This window comes from Embiotoca jacksoni, unplaced genomic scaffold, assembly GCF_022577435.1.
Source record: "Embiotoca jacksoni isolate LCO1_2020_lvr unplaced genomic scaffold, fEmbJac1.0.p SCAF_31, whole genome shotgun sequence".
NCBI classification, from domain to species: Eukaryota; Metazoa; Chordata; class Actinopteri; family Embiotocidae; genus Embiotoca; species Embiotoca jacksoni.
The window spans coordinates 112,483-127,564 of NW_027185383.1; the positions used below are offsets into that span (position 1 = coordinate 112,483).

Consider the following 15,082-nt stretch of genomic DNA (forward strand, 5'->3'; position numbering starts at 1 on the left):
TTTTAAAAATTTGTTCCACTGTATGTCTCCTCTACTGTTTAATACAACCTAAAATCATCTATAACTCTTCTGTTCAGTTCAAGAATCTGGTGGGAAGGGCAAAGGTGGTACCAAGAAGAAAGGCTCTTCCTTCCAAACTGTATCAGCCCTGCACAGGGTAAGATCAATGTAATTTTGTTTGTGATACGAATGTTCCTCCTATATTAAGGCTTTCAATATTTTGTAATGGTACTGATAATTACAATGGTAATTGAAAATCAATTCAGTCCTCTGGGATGTCCTCTCAGGAGAACCTAAACAAGCTGATGACCAGCTTGAGGTCCACTCACTCTCACTTTGCACGCTGCATCATCCCTAATGAGACCAAGACTCCTGGGGCCATGGAGAACCCCCTGGTGATGCACCAGCTGCGCTTTAATGGTGTGCTGGAAGGCATCAGGATCTGCAGAAAGGGCTTCCCCAACAGGATCCTCTATAGAGATTTTAAGCAGAGGTGTCTGTCAGATGAATGGATGTTGATGATGACAATGTAAAGGGAAAAGCAAAAGCAAATTTCTCAATTAGAAGCTCTTCTGAGGTTTGCCTTAAGGACAAACACAATTCGACCTAAAGATCTTCTCTCATTTAGTCATTTAAAGATGAAGTGAAGAGTGCTGTCAAACATGCTGCTCTAAATTCTAAACTTTTTGTTGAACAACAAGCCGTGGATCACCAGTGACCTGAAGGTGCTTCTTAATAAGAAGAAAGCAGCCTTCAGATCTGGGGACAGGGACAAGCTCAGGAGAGTGCAGCGCCACCTGAAGGAGAAGATGAGGGAGTGCAAGGACTCCTACAGGAGGAAGCTGGAGGCAAAACTTCAGCAGAACAACGTGAGGGAGGTGTGGAGGAGATTACTGGGTTCAAGGGGAGAGAGAGACAACCAGGGGGCTCCCTGGAGAGGTCCAATGAGCTAAACTGTTTCTTCAACAGGTTTAGTTCACCACCCTCATCTGTCTCCTCCACGCCTTACACCTCCCAAACACCTCTGCTGCCTCCCCCCCACCCCCTCTGCCCCCCTGGTGAGCTGCATAGAGCCCTCAATCTCAAAGGGCTCTTCCTCCATCGACACCATGACCCCCCCCCCCGCCCCCCCACCCCCATCTCTGTGACGACTGGCCAGGTCAGGAGACAGCTGGAGAGACTCCACCAGCGCAAGGCTGCAGGGCTTGATGGCATCAGCCCCGTGGTCCTGAAGACCTGCGCCGTCCAGCTGGCTGAGGTCCTACAACACCTCTTCAACCTGAGCCTGAAGCAGGAGGAAGTCCCGGTGCTGTGGAAGACGTCCTGCCTGGTTCCAGTCCCTAAGAAGACGACTCCATCTGGCCTCAACGACTACCGACCGGTTGCCCTCACATCTCATGTGATGAAGGTGCTGGAGAGGCTGGTCTTGGCCCACTTCAGGCCGCTGGTGAAATCTTCTCTGGACCCTCTGCAATTTGCGTACCAGCCTCGTGTGGGAGTGGACGATGCCATCATCTACCTGCTGCAACGAGCTCAGTCTCACCTGGATGGAACCGGTGACTCTGTGAGAATCACTTTCTTTGATTTCTCCAGTGCATTCAACACCATCCAACCACTGCTACTGAGTGAGAAGCTGCGGGTGGTGGGGGTGGACGCGTCCACCGTCTCCTGGATCACTGACTACCTGACAGGCAGACCACAGTTTGTCTGTCTGGGCAGTGTGCTGTCTGATACGGTGGTCAGTGGTATTGGAGCGCCTCTGGGAACTGTTCTGTCCCCCCTTCCTGTTCACCTTATACACAACTCACAACCCAGTACAACTCAGAGTCCTGCCATCTGCAGAAGTTCTCTGATGACTCTGCAGTGGTAGGGTGTATAAGGGATGGACGGGAGAATGAGTACAGGGCAGTAGTGGAGGACTTTGTGGAGTGGGCGGGAAGGAATCACCTGCTCCTGAACGTGGCCAAGACCAGAGAGATGGTGGTTGACTTCAGGAGGAAGGCGACGGCTCCACAACCGCTGAGAGTTCTGGGAGAGGAGGTGGACATGGTTGAGGAGTACAAGTACCTGGGTGTGTCCATCGACAACAGACTGAACTGGAAGACCAACATCAACGCTGTCTACAAGAAGGGGATGAGTCGACTCTTTTTCTTGAGGAAACTTTGATCCTTCAATGTGTGCAGCGAGATGTTGGAGATGTTCTACCAGTCTGTTGTGGCCAGTGCATTGTACTTCGCTGGGGTCTGCTGGGGGAGCAGCATTGGAGCCGGTGACACCAACAGACTTAACAAACTGGTTAAGAAGGCCGGCTCCATCATCGGCTACAAACTGGACAGCCTGGAAAAGGTGGTGGAGAGGAGGACGCTGAACAAACTATTGTCCATATTGGGTAATCCTGACCACCCTCTCCACCACCTGCTGCAGGGACAGCTGAGCACTTTCTCCAAAAGACTCCTTCAGCTCCGCTGTCACAAGGACAGATACAGGAGATCATTCCTGCCGACCGCAATAAGACTGTGCAATAACTCACCTCTGGCAAAATCCATCATACAACAATAACACTGTTGTCTGTGTTCTTGGTTGTTTGTATATATATATATGTATACTGTATATACTGTATATACTGTGCATTTTATATTTTATATTTTTACTGCTATTTTACTGCTATTTTATTGCTTTCTATTATTATATTATTATCTATTGCGTCCTGTATGCTGCTGTAGTGAAAAAATGTCCCCTCGGGGATTAATAAAGTAACGACCTAACCTAACCTAACCTAAATAGGCTGAGACTCTATCATTCACCGAATTTTCATGCTCATCAAAATATTCAGTGAGCAATTGGGCCCTGTTTGGTCATGCAGTTTTCTACTTTCTTGTTTATTTTTTATTTTTTATTTTTTTTTTTTATATAAATCATCCATTGATATGTTTTGCACCAGTTATTTGACTGGCTTACTTTGGTAATTTGATATTTTATGTTCCCTGAAAATCATCTTTTTATCATTACTAAAGATACCGCATCCTAAACCTCAGTGCAATACCTGAGGGACAATTCATTGATAACAAGAAAGCCGCGGAGAAGCTTTTGGGGTCCTTGGATATAGACCATAACCAGTACAAACTGGGGCACACCAAAGTAAGTATTGCTAAAGTAAATTTAGCACATGTTGTACAAAACACAACACAATTCTCAGCATCAGGGAATAAGACTTTGTTTATATACTCCTACTTTTACTGACAGTATTACGATCAACGTGATAATATATACAAATTTGGCTGTATGGTATGGTAATGGGAGTGAGCAAACTTCTAACAATCATACTGACACTACTGAACTCATCTGTCTGGACAAATCAGGTGTTTTTCAAAGCTGGGCTGCGTGGTCTGCTAGAGGAGATGCGAGATGATCGTTTGGCTTTAATCATCACCAGGATCCAGGCTAGATCCCGAGGTGTTCTGGCAAGAATTGAATTCCAGAAGATTGTAGAACGAAGGTACGTGCAATATCAATATATATACTGAAAATCCAATCAGTTCTTTTGCATTATAGCGCAAGTTTAATACAAGTAGAAAATATATAATTGTAATGTTCTGCAACACTACAATATCTTTACAAACTGTTGCCTAAAGGGATGCATTACTTGTGATCCAATGGAACATCCGCGCCTTCATGGGGGTCAAGAATTGGCCCTGGATGAAGATGTACTTTAAGATCAAACCTCTGCTGAAGTCTGCAGAGACTGAGAAGGAAATGGCCAACATGAAGGAAGAGTTTACCAAACTCAAAGAAGCTTATGCCAAATCAGAAGCTCGCAAGAAGGAACTGGAGGAAAAAATGAGCACTCTTCTCCAAGAGAAGAATGATCTTCAGCTCCAAGTTCAGGCTGTAAGTTTAAAATCTATCGGAATAACCGAAGTTATTAAAAACAAACCAACGCTGTCAATGTGTAATGCTGTGCCTCTCCAATTAATGCAGGAGCAAGATAATCTGGGTGATGCTGAAGAAAGATGTGAAGGGTTGATCAAGAACAAGATTCAAGTGGAGGCCAAAATCAAAGAACTGAAAGAAAGACTGGAGGATGAAGAGGAGATGAATGCTGAACTGACTGCTAAGAAAAGGAAGTTGGAAGATGAGTGCTCTGAGCTGAAGAAAGATATTGATGATTTAGAGTTAACTCTAGCAAAAGTGGAGAAAGAGAAGCATGCCACCGAGAACAAGGTACTACAAAGCACAGATAATAGCTGTAAGGCTGCTCTGATGGCTGTCAGGGTTCTATAATTTTTCTTGCCACAGGTAAAGAACCTGACTGAGGAGATGGCTGCTCTGGATGAAATCATTGCTAAGCTGACCAAGGAAAAGAAAGCCTTACAGGAAGCTCATCAGCAAACACTGGATGACCTGCAGAGTGAAGATAAAGTCAACACTCTGACCAAGGCCAAGGCTAAGCTGGAGCAGCAAGTGGATGATGTAAGAATACCATCAATATATGTGTTGCCATGTCATAAAAGTAATAAAAAAACATTGATACAAATAATTGAAAGGCTGTAATAACCACCCACCACAGCTTGAAGGGTCTTTAGAGCAAGAGAAGAAAGTACGTATGGATCTTGAGAGAGCTAAGCGGAAGCTTGAAGGAGACCTGAAGTTAGCTCATGAGAGTGTCATGGACCTCAAAAATGACAAACAGCAACTTGAAAAGAGGCTGAAAAAGTAATATGACAATTGAACTCGTAAAAATATAAATATATTCTAAAATCGGTGTCAGCTGGTACATTTGACTTTTTTTTATCCACAGGAAAGATTTTGAAATCAATCAACTCATTGGAAAAATTGCAGATGAACAAGCAATGAGTGCCCAGCTCCAGAAAAGACTGAAGGAGTTGCAGGTAATCTTGAGGAAGATAATTGGACGCAATTTGCTTTTGTAAAAATATGATATTTGGCTAACAACAATTTTAGCTATTTAATGCCAAAAGAACTGTGATCTTGGTCTATGCCCGCATTGAGGAGCTGGAGGAAGAGCTTGAAGCAGAACGAGCTGCTCAAGCCAAGGTGGAGAAGCAGAGTGCCGACTTGGCCATTGAGCTGGAGGAGATCAGCGAGAGACTGGAGGAGGCTGGAGGAGCAACAACTGCCCAGATCGAGATGAACAAGAAGAGGGAGGCCGAGCTCCAGAAACTCCGCAGAGACCTTGAAGAGGCCACTTTGCTGCATGAATCCACCGCTGCAACACTCAGGAAGAAACAAGCTGACAGTGTCGCTGACCTGGGAGAGCAGATTGACAACCTGCAGAGAGTCAAGCAGAAACTGGAAAAGGAGAAGAGTGAGCTCAGACTGGAACTGGACGATGTGGTCTCCAATATGGAGCAGACTGTCAAGGCAAAGGTAAATTACTTTTCCGTAGCAAGTTTTTCATTTCACTGGCTGAATAATATTTTTTGTTGTAGTATCATGTTCCATTGCTTTTTTCAGAGCAATTTAGAGAAAATATGCAGGTCTCTAGAAGACCAAATGAATGAATATAAAACCAAGTCAGACGAGGGACAGCGTACTATCAATGACTTCACCATGCAGAAAGCAAAGCTTCAAACTGAGAATGGTAAACATTTCATTTGAACAGCATTATTAATTTAAGCATACTTAAGCATTATGAAGTATTAATTATAATATTCTGTTTAAATCAGGTGAATTTGCGAGGCAGCTTGAGGAAAAGGATTCCCTGGTGTCTCAGCTCACCAGAGGAAAGCAGTCCTACACTCAACAAATTGAAGACCTTAAAAGACAACTGGAGGAGGAAGTCAAGGTAGCAAACAAATTGCAGATATCCCTCATCAAGTACAGGTTACATGTAGGTACAGGCATCATAGATATACTTTCATTTCAGGCCAAGAATGCATTAGCTCATGCAGTGCAGTCTTCTCGCCACGACTGTGACCTGCTCAGAGAGCAGTATGAGGAGGAGCAGGAGGCCAAGGCTGAACTGCAGCGCAGTATGTCAAAGGCCAACTCTGGGGTGGCTCAGTGGAGAACCAAGTATGAAACTGATGCCATCCAGAAGACTGAGGAACTGGAAGAGGCAAAGTAAGGAAAGAGTTTAAACTGCCATTTAATGGAACTAAAACACATGCAGTAGCAAAATTTAAATAAAATAATACATAAACCGTAACTATTTGATGATCTAGAAAGAAGTTGGCTCAGCGTCTGCAGGAAGCCGAGGAGGCTGTTGAAGCAGTAAATGCTAAATGTTCATCACTGGAAAAGACCAAACACAGACTGCAGAATGAGATTGAAGATCTCATGGTGGATGTAGAAAGGTCAAATGCTGCTGCTGCTGCTCTGGACAAGAAGCAAAGACACATTGATAAGGTAGAATTAAAAATATAGACGTTTGCTCAATCAGATAAAGAACAGTACTTGTTATTACAATGACTTTTAATAATACATATTCCAGATCCTGGCTGAGTGGAAACAGAAGTATGAGGAATCTCAAACAGAGCTAGAGAGCTCTCAGAAGGAGGCCAGGTCTCTGAGCACTGAGCTCTTCAAACTGAAGAATTCTTATGAAGAATCTCTTGAACATCTGGAGACCCTGAAGAGGGAGAATAAGAATCTGCAGGGTAAGGCTAACATCAGTTTACACCTTTAGAATTTTGCAATATGTATCTTGCGATTACATCACATCACTTTGGTTTCTCAGAGGAAATATCTGACCTCACTGAACAAATTGGTGAGGGTGGAAAGAGTATTCATGAGCTTGAGAAGATTCGAAAGCTGTTGGAACAAGAGAAGTCTGAGATACAGACAGCTCTAGAGGAAGCAGAGGTAAGCTGCTTCGTGGACCTTTTGAATTTTAATTTTTTTTCTAAGTAATTGGTAATAACGAGTTGTATACTTTTTAATACATGACAGGCCCCACTGGAGCATGAGGAAGGGAAAATTCTCAGAGCCCAGCTTGAGTTCAACCAGACGAAGGCTGACATTGAGCGCAAGCTAGCCGAGAAAGATGAAGAGATGGAGCAAATGAAGAGGAACCAACAGCGGATTGTGGATACTCTTCAGAGCTCTCTTGAGGCTGAGACTCGGAGCAGGAATGAGGCCCTCCGTTTGAAAAAGAAGATGGAGGGAGACCTCAATGAGATGGAGATCCAGCTGAGCCAGGCCAACAGGATGGCAATTGACGCCCAGAAACAACTTAAATCAGTCCCTGCACATCTAAAAGTCTCAATGAACTGGAAAATTTTTTTATTCAATTGCTTTTATAAGCAATAAGCACTTTTTTGATTACTCAAAACAAAGCCTTTGGATTTTCATCTTCAAGGATGCTCAACTTCAACTTGATGAATTTCTGCAAGCCAATGATGATATGAGGGAGAACATTGCCATTGTTGAGAGACGTAACAGCCTGATTCAGGCTGAAGTGGATGAACTGAGGGCTGCCCTGGAGCAAACTGAGAGAGGTTGCAAACTTGCTGAGCAAGAGCTGCTGGATGTTAGTGAGGGGGTGCAGCTACTGCACTCACAGGTGAGATAGTTATCAGCTGTGGAATATGCTTCAACTTGTTTGCTTCAACTCCTTTCACACTGAAAAATTGGTACTATCTATGTAAAAACAGAACACCAGCCTCATAAACCAGAAAAAGAAGTTGGAAGCTGACACCTCCCAGCTTCAGACAGAGGTAGAAGATGCTGTGCAGGAGTGCAGAAATGCTGAGGAAAAGGCCAAGAAGGCCACTACTGATGCTGCCATGATGGCAGAGGAGCTGAAGAAAGAGCAGGACACCAGCGCTCACCTGGAGCGTATGAAGAAGAACATGGAGCAAACCATTAAAGACCTGCAGCACCGTCTGGATGAAGCTGAACAGATTGCCATGAAGGGAGGCAAGAAGCAGGTGCAGAAGCTTGAGGCCAGGGTGAGTACGAGCTAGCTTTTTGACTCCTGGGCGTCATTTAAATACATCAAATACTGTATATATTAGCTTTATGTGAAGTAGAGAGATGCTGACTGACTTTTGTTTGGACATTCTACAACCTACAGGTCAGGGAACTTGAAAATGAGGTGGAAACTGAACAGAAAAAGTCTAGTGATGCTGTAAAGGGAGTAAGAAAGTATGAAAGATGTATCAAGGAGGTTACTTATCAGGTAACTATCAATTTGCTATCATGCTATGAAAACTCATAATTAAATATGTAAACATGTCTATTTGGTTGCTTGTGTACTATTTAGACAGAAGAAGACCCTAAAAACTTAGCACGTCTGCAAGATCTGGTCGACAAGCTGCAGCTGAAGGTCAAATCCTACAAGAAAACTTCAGAGGTGGCTGTAAGTGCAACTGATTTTAACTACCACATCTGATCACTGAAACTAAACTTTATCTGGGAAGACAATATGGTGTTTCTCTTCTGTAGGAGGAACAGGCCAACAATAATCTTACCAAGTTCCGCAAGCTTCAACACGAGCTTGATGAAGCTGAAGAGAGAGCTGACATTGCTGAGTCTCAGGTCAATAAGCTACGTGCCAAGAGCCGTGATGTGGGGTCAAAGGTAATTTTTTTTCTCCCTGTTCTGTGATAGGCACAGTACAATTTTAAATTGTAGGCTTACAGTAAATATAGTATTAATGGCACTTCCATATAAATGATGTATGTATAATGCCAAGAGCCGTGATGGGAGGGGGGGGTCAAAGGTTAGTCTACAATATTACAACCATCCTTGCAGCTATGTAGGCAGATCACCATTGCCATTTTGTGTAATTAATGTTAGTATTTACGTAACATATGTCTTGTAGTACATTATGTTGTATAAGGTACTTACTTTCAAAGAAAAAATCTACAATAGCTTTTGCTTTTTCAAAACCTCAAATACTAGTCTCCTAGGTGAAAGTCCTGTGTGTGTTTTTTTTTAATGCAATTACCACCAACCTCCTCCCTACTTGGACTGTATTAGTCTTTGTACAGTCTGGTCATATATGTGTACTTTTGATGATAGGGCAAGCCAAAATGTGACATAGACACAATATCATCTCATTATCCTCTTATCATAATACGTACATAGCAGGGATAGTTATTTCTCAAAAGCCCAAAACACTGCTCAATATTTATCTTGTGTTTTACTTCTTTTGTTTCAGAGAGGACTTGATGAAGAACGAAGCTCCCCCAAAATAGATTATTTCTGAGGCACCTCTGAGGTGTCTCCCTTAGCATGTTATTTTTTTTTTTTTTCGTTCAGTAGAATAAAGTTATGTGCACTTGAAACAGCTTTTTGACTTTTCATTGACAATTGACTCATGGTTCATTGGAGAGAGCTGATATACAAAATGTATTTCTTTAAGCAGCATAGTCTACTACTTTTCCAATATGCAAAATGCAGATATGCCTGTGATATACCTGTATGTTTGTTCTGCGTGGAATATTAATACCCAATAAATCCAATAATTTTAACTACATGAGCGTGTGTTAAATGAATATAAAATCCATTATGATTTCATGGAACAATGACAAGCAATCTTTGGCTTAAAAACTGAAAAAAATACATTCTGATTAAAAAAAACTGGATGATAGGGTCTATAAGTATACATTTTATTTATTAATTTATTAATTCAGTTCTCAACATCTCAAAAAGTAGTGGTTTCAAGTGCTGAGACTTTTTAAAATAACTTTTACACATGTACACTGTGTAATACCATAGGCTCTCATTGTTTTCATCATATTGTACAGTATGCACTTTGTTCTTTCTTAAGATTTCTGAATTAGACTGCGGCTGCAAATTATTTGTCTCAAGTTTGAAAATAATTTTATTTTTATCACCTCGTTCAACTGATGTTGCAAAGGTCAGTCAAAAGTCGCATGATCAGGGGAGGGCGCTCACATACCCTATTTTAGTTTGGTTTAGAGGGAAGTTGGAAAAAAGGCTTGTGAAAGTACTACAATTAACTCTTACTATCAACATGATACTCGCCTCTAAGATGGCGCCGCACTAGCGGCAGCCTGTTGCAGCAGCTCCCCTCCCCGAGTGTGTTGTTATTAGTATTTTTTAAGCCTTTCTCCTCTCTTCGGAGTTGTTTTTTTCTTTCTCTCGTGTGTTAAGTTAACGGTCAGACAATGGACCGTAATTTTTCCACGTTTCTGGATGGGGGCATTGTTATTGTTTACTCGCGTGATCAGCTGATTGCGCTGAGTAGACCTCTACTGCTGCTGCCCGGAGCAAGGCCTGAGATCCCCGTTTAACTTCGGAGAAGACGGCGGGGTTGCAGAGCTGGAGCTAAGCTAAAGGCGGAAAGGAGGAAATACAAACCAGCGGTACCGGCGATCTTAATGGGGAACGTGAGGTCGTTGGCCAACAAGACGGACGAGCTCGGCGCGCTGGTAAAGACCCAGCGGGAATACCGGGAGTGCAGCATCATGTGTTTCACTGAGACATGGCTGCACTCACATTTCCCGGACCACAGCGCGGCCGTACCCGGCTTCAGGACTGTTCGGGCGGACAGAGACGTTGTGCGGAGCGGCAAGAAGAAAGGTGGAGGGATTGCAGTCTATGTGAATGAGAGGTGGTGCAATCCTGACAACGTGTGTGAAGGAACGTTTCTGTAGCCCGGACATTGAACTGCCAGCCGTGGGGATGCGCCCTTATTATTTGCCGAGGGAGTTCACGTCCGCCATTGTTATCGCTGTGTACGTTCCTCCATCAGCTGATGCAGAGGCAGCAGTGGACACCATCTACTCCACTGTGGCTAAACTGCAGACTAAGCATCCCGGTGCATTTTTGGCAGTTACTGGAGACTTTAACCACACCAGTCTGGATAAAGTACTGCCAACTTTGCACCAGTATGTTAACTGCCCCACACGGAACAATAAAACTCTGGACTTACTGTATGCTAATGCCATGGATGCATACAGTGCTACTGCCCTTCCCCCCCCCTTGGTAGATCAGACCACAACCTGGTCCTGCTGACTCCCAGGTATGTCCCCCTAGTGCAGAGGCAGCCTGTAACCACCAGGACTGTGAGGAGGTGGACACAGGAGGCTAAAGATGCCCTGCAGGACTGCATTGAGTCCACGGACTGGAATGTGCTGTTTGGACCACATGGGGAGGACATCAACAGCATGACGGACTGTATCACAGAATACATTAAATTCTGTGAACACACCACCGTACCATCCCGGACTGTAAAATGCTTCCCCAACAATAAGCCGTGGATCACCAGTGACCTGAAAGTTCTTCTTAATAAGAAGAAAGCAGCCTTCAGGTCTGGGGACAGGGAGGAGCTCAGGAGAGTGCAGCGCCACCTGAAGGAGAAGCTCAGGGAGTGCAAGGACTCCTACAGGAGGAAGCTGGAGGCCAAACTCCAGCAGAACAACGTGAGGGAGGTGTGGACCGGTATGAAGGAGATTACTGGGTTCAAGGGGAGAGAGAGACAACCAGGGGGCTCCCTGGAGAGGTCAAATGAACTAAACTATTTCTTCAACAGGTTTAGTTCACCACCCTCATCTGTCTCCTCCACACCTCACACCTCCCAAACACCTCTGCTGCCTCCCCCCCTCCCCTCTCTGCGCCCCCTGGTGAGCTGCATAGAGCCCTCAATCTCAAAGGGCTCTTCCTCCATCGACACCTCGACCCCCCCCCACCCTCTATCTCTGTGACGACTGGCCAGGTTAGGAGACAGCTGGAGAGAATCCACCAGCGCAAGGCTGCAGGACCTGACGGCATCAGCCCCGTGGTCCTGAAGACCTGCGCCGTCCAGCTGGCTGAGGTCCTACAACACCTCTTCAACCTGAGCCTGAAGCAGGAGGAGGTCCCGGTGCTGTGGAAGACGTCCTGCCTGGTTCCTGTCCCCAAGAAGACGACTCCATCTGGCCTCAACGACTACTGACCGGTTGCCCTCACATCTCATGTGATGAAGGTGCTGGAGAGGCTGGTCTTGGCCCACTTCAGGCTGCTGGTGAAATCTTCTCTGGACCCTCTGCAATTTGCGTACCAGCCTCGTGTGGGAGTGGACGATGCCATCATCTACCTGCTGCAACGAGCTCAGTCTCACCTGGATGGAACCGGTGAATCTGTGAGAATCACTTTCTTTGATTTCTCCAGTGCATTCAACACCATCCAACCACTGCTGCTGAGTGAGAAGCTGCGGGTGGTGGGGGTGGACGCGCCCACCGTCTCCTGGATCAATGACTACCTGACAGGCAGACCACAGTTTGTCCGTCTGGGCAGTGTGCTGTCTGATACGGTGGTCAGTGGTACTGGAGCTCCACAGGGAACTGTTCTGTCTCCCTTCCTGTTCACCTTATACACCACTGACTTCCAGTACAACTCAGAGTCCTGCCATCTGCAGAAGTTCTCTGATGACTCTGCAGTGGCAGGATGTATAAGGGATGAACGGGAGGATGAGTACAGGGCAGTAGTGGAGGACTTTGTGGAGTGGGCGGGAAGGAATCACCTGCTCCTGAACGTGGCCAAGACCAGAGAGATGGTGGTTGACTTCAGGAGGAAGGCGACGGCTCCACAACCGCTGAGAGTTCTGGGAGAGGTGGTGGACATGGTTGAGGAGTACAAGTACCTGGGTGTGTCCATCGACAACAGACTGAACTGGAAGACCAACATCAATGCTGTCTACAAGAAGGTGATGAGTCGACTCTTTTTCTTGAGGAAACTTCGATCCTTCAATGTGTGCAGCGAGATGTTGGAGATGTTCTACCAGTCTGTTGTGGCCAGTGCATTGTACTTCGCTGGGGTCTGCTGGGGGAGCAGCATTGGAGCCGGTGACACCAACAGACTTAACAAACTGGTTAAGAAGGCCGGCTCCATCATCGGCTACAAACTGGACAGCCTGGAAAAGGTGGTGGAGAGGAGGACGCTGAACAAACTATTGTCCATATTGGATAATCCTGTCCACCCTCTCCACCACCTGCTGCAGGGACAGCGGAGCACTTTCTCTAAAAGATTCCTCCAGCTCCGCTGTCACAAGGACAGATACAGGAGATCATTCCTGCCCACTGCAATAAGACTGTACAATAACTCACCTCTGGCAAAATCCATCACAGTACAATAACACTGTTGACTGTGTTTCTTGGCTTGTTTGTATATAATATATATAGATATATAATGTACTGTATATACTGTGCATTTTATATTTTATATTTTTACTGCTATTTACTGCTATTTTATTGCTTTTCTATTATTCTATTCTATTCTATTATTTTATTCTATTATTTCTATTGTTATCTTATTGCTTCTGTATGCTGCTGTAGCGAAAAAAAAATCTCCCCTCGGGGATTAATAAAGTAAATACCTACCTATCTACCTAACATCAACTAGTCTATGGTTTAACATTTTCTTTGAAATGTTATCATTTCAACTTATCTTTTTATATAAATATCTTTTTTGTTTTGTTTTTGGCAGGAAAAAAAATAAATTGAGACAGTGAAAAAGTTAAAAAGCCTCAAAATATACAAAATGCTCCAGGCATAAAACAAACTGTACACAGGGAGTTCCCTTTAACAATTCAACTAATGAGACAAAAAAAAAAAAAAAAAAAAAAAAAAAGAACACGTCTGGAAACCAAATATGAAAAATGCAACTATTGCAACTGTTTCAATCCTCTTCTGAAAAGGCTGACTTATTTAAACACAGCAAAGTCTGCTTGATACAACTGAGGAAAAAAAAACAATCAACATTTTCAGTATTAAACCTATTGACATGATACCACAAGCCTAGAAACTGCACAGGGATTTTGACAGAATTTCCTCATGTCAATTATTTATTTAATTATTATTTGATAATGAGTAAATTGCATGTTAATAAAAGCCTTTCTGGAGCTATTTCGGCACTATAATGCATTTTGAGTTTGCAGCAGTGGTTTATTATTCCAAAAAATTCTGGGTAACAGACATGAGCAATTTAAATATCCACAGAACTTTAATTGACACAGTTTTTGACAAGTGAGGTTTACAAAGTTTGTGCAGAAAGATTACAGCTAACATGACAAAAACACAAACAAGAGATATCTAATAAACATAATAACCTCAAACCCTTTTATATCCCTGTGTTGTATTACAGTTATACAAGGTAGTTGCAACTGAAAACTAAAATTCTATCCATCTAAAATTTATTTTAACCACTAATTTAGGGCACATATAATTGGACATTATCCGTGACCCAACCGTATACTTTTAAGATAACTCACATCAAATTACATAAAGATAACACAATATTTCATTCCATTTTGATAAGATTGCAAACTAAAATGCTCAAAGATCTAAACAAAAATGCTGAAACTACTAACCTTCACGCCAGAAGCAGAGGTCTGTCTTGAGTGAAAACCATCCTGTTTTGAAAGCTTGACAAAGGCGGGCCTTTTGAAAACATAGAATAGAGGCTGAGTTGACAAAGGTGTCTGACAGCATATAGTCTCAACTTGGTGTTTAAGTAAATTTAAGCAACACCATTTCATGAATCAAAATTAAACAAAAACAAAAATTTGTATCTAAATTAAATTTGTTTTTCAGTGTAGCCAATTTTGCAATGGAAGTAAGTTTTGCATCTAAAAAAGTAGCGAATTAAACTTTTAAATAGCTCACAGTACCTTTCCATTGTTCCATCATATTCTGGTTATGGCCTCATTGGAAGCATCAGAAGCAGTTCTCAGGTTTGGAGTCCACGCAAGGGTCCATAGTCTGAAAGAATGAGGAGAAGACAAGTAGAGAATAATCAACTCCTGTAAGCCTCGACCAGAACTCTACACCTCAACACTTAGAAGTGACCTTTTACAACAACAGAGAACAAATTGTACCAATAGCTTTGCTGGCTCCTGTTTCAAACTTAAGTAAGGCAAGGTGCCTCACACCTTCCCTTGTGTGTTCATGTGATCATAAAAGTCAAAGATACAAAGACAGCTGGGAATGAGACCTTAGTGCTCTCCTGGAGCCTGGAATAGACAGAGGAAGAAATAAAAATTATAGTACAAAGGCAACCAAGGACAAGGCTTGCTGTGATAAGAAGTGAGCGGAAGCAAGACAGCTGAGGTTCCTGTTGCATTAGTAACCAAAATTCTTGGTAAGATTTAATTTGTGCCAGAGTTTCACTG

General features: G+C 43.5%; 1 long non-coding RNA gene and 1 pseudogene across 2 annotated transcripts in view; one reads left to right on the forward strand and one right to left on the reverse strand.

The window, feature by feature from the left end:
• Positions 1–9,274, forward strand: part of LOC138207459 (myosin-7-like) — a 14,300-nt pseudogene extending 5,026 nt beyond the window's left edge.
• LOC138207460 (uncharacterized) overlaps positions 1–14,730 on the reverse strand; it is a 25,320-nt gene extending 10,590 nt beyond the window's left edge. For both annotated transcript variants that reach the window (XR_011179025.1, XR_011179024.1), the window contains exons 1-2: positions 14,582–14,730; positions 14,282–14,351 (exon numbers count right to left, since the gene is read on the reverse strand). This is a non-coding gene — a long non-coding RNA (uncharacterized lncRNA). The remainder of the gene's footprint in view (positions 1–14,281; positions 14,352–14,581) is intronic.
• Between the last annotated feature and the right edge of the window lie 352 nt (positions 14,731–15,082).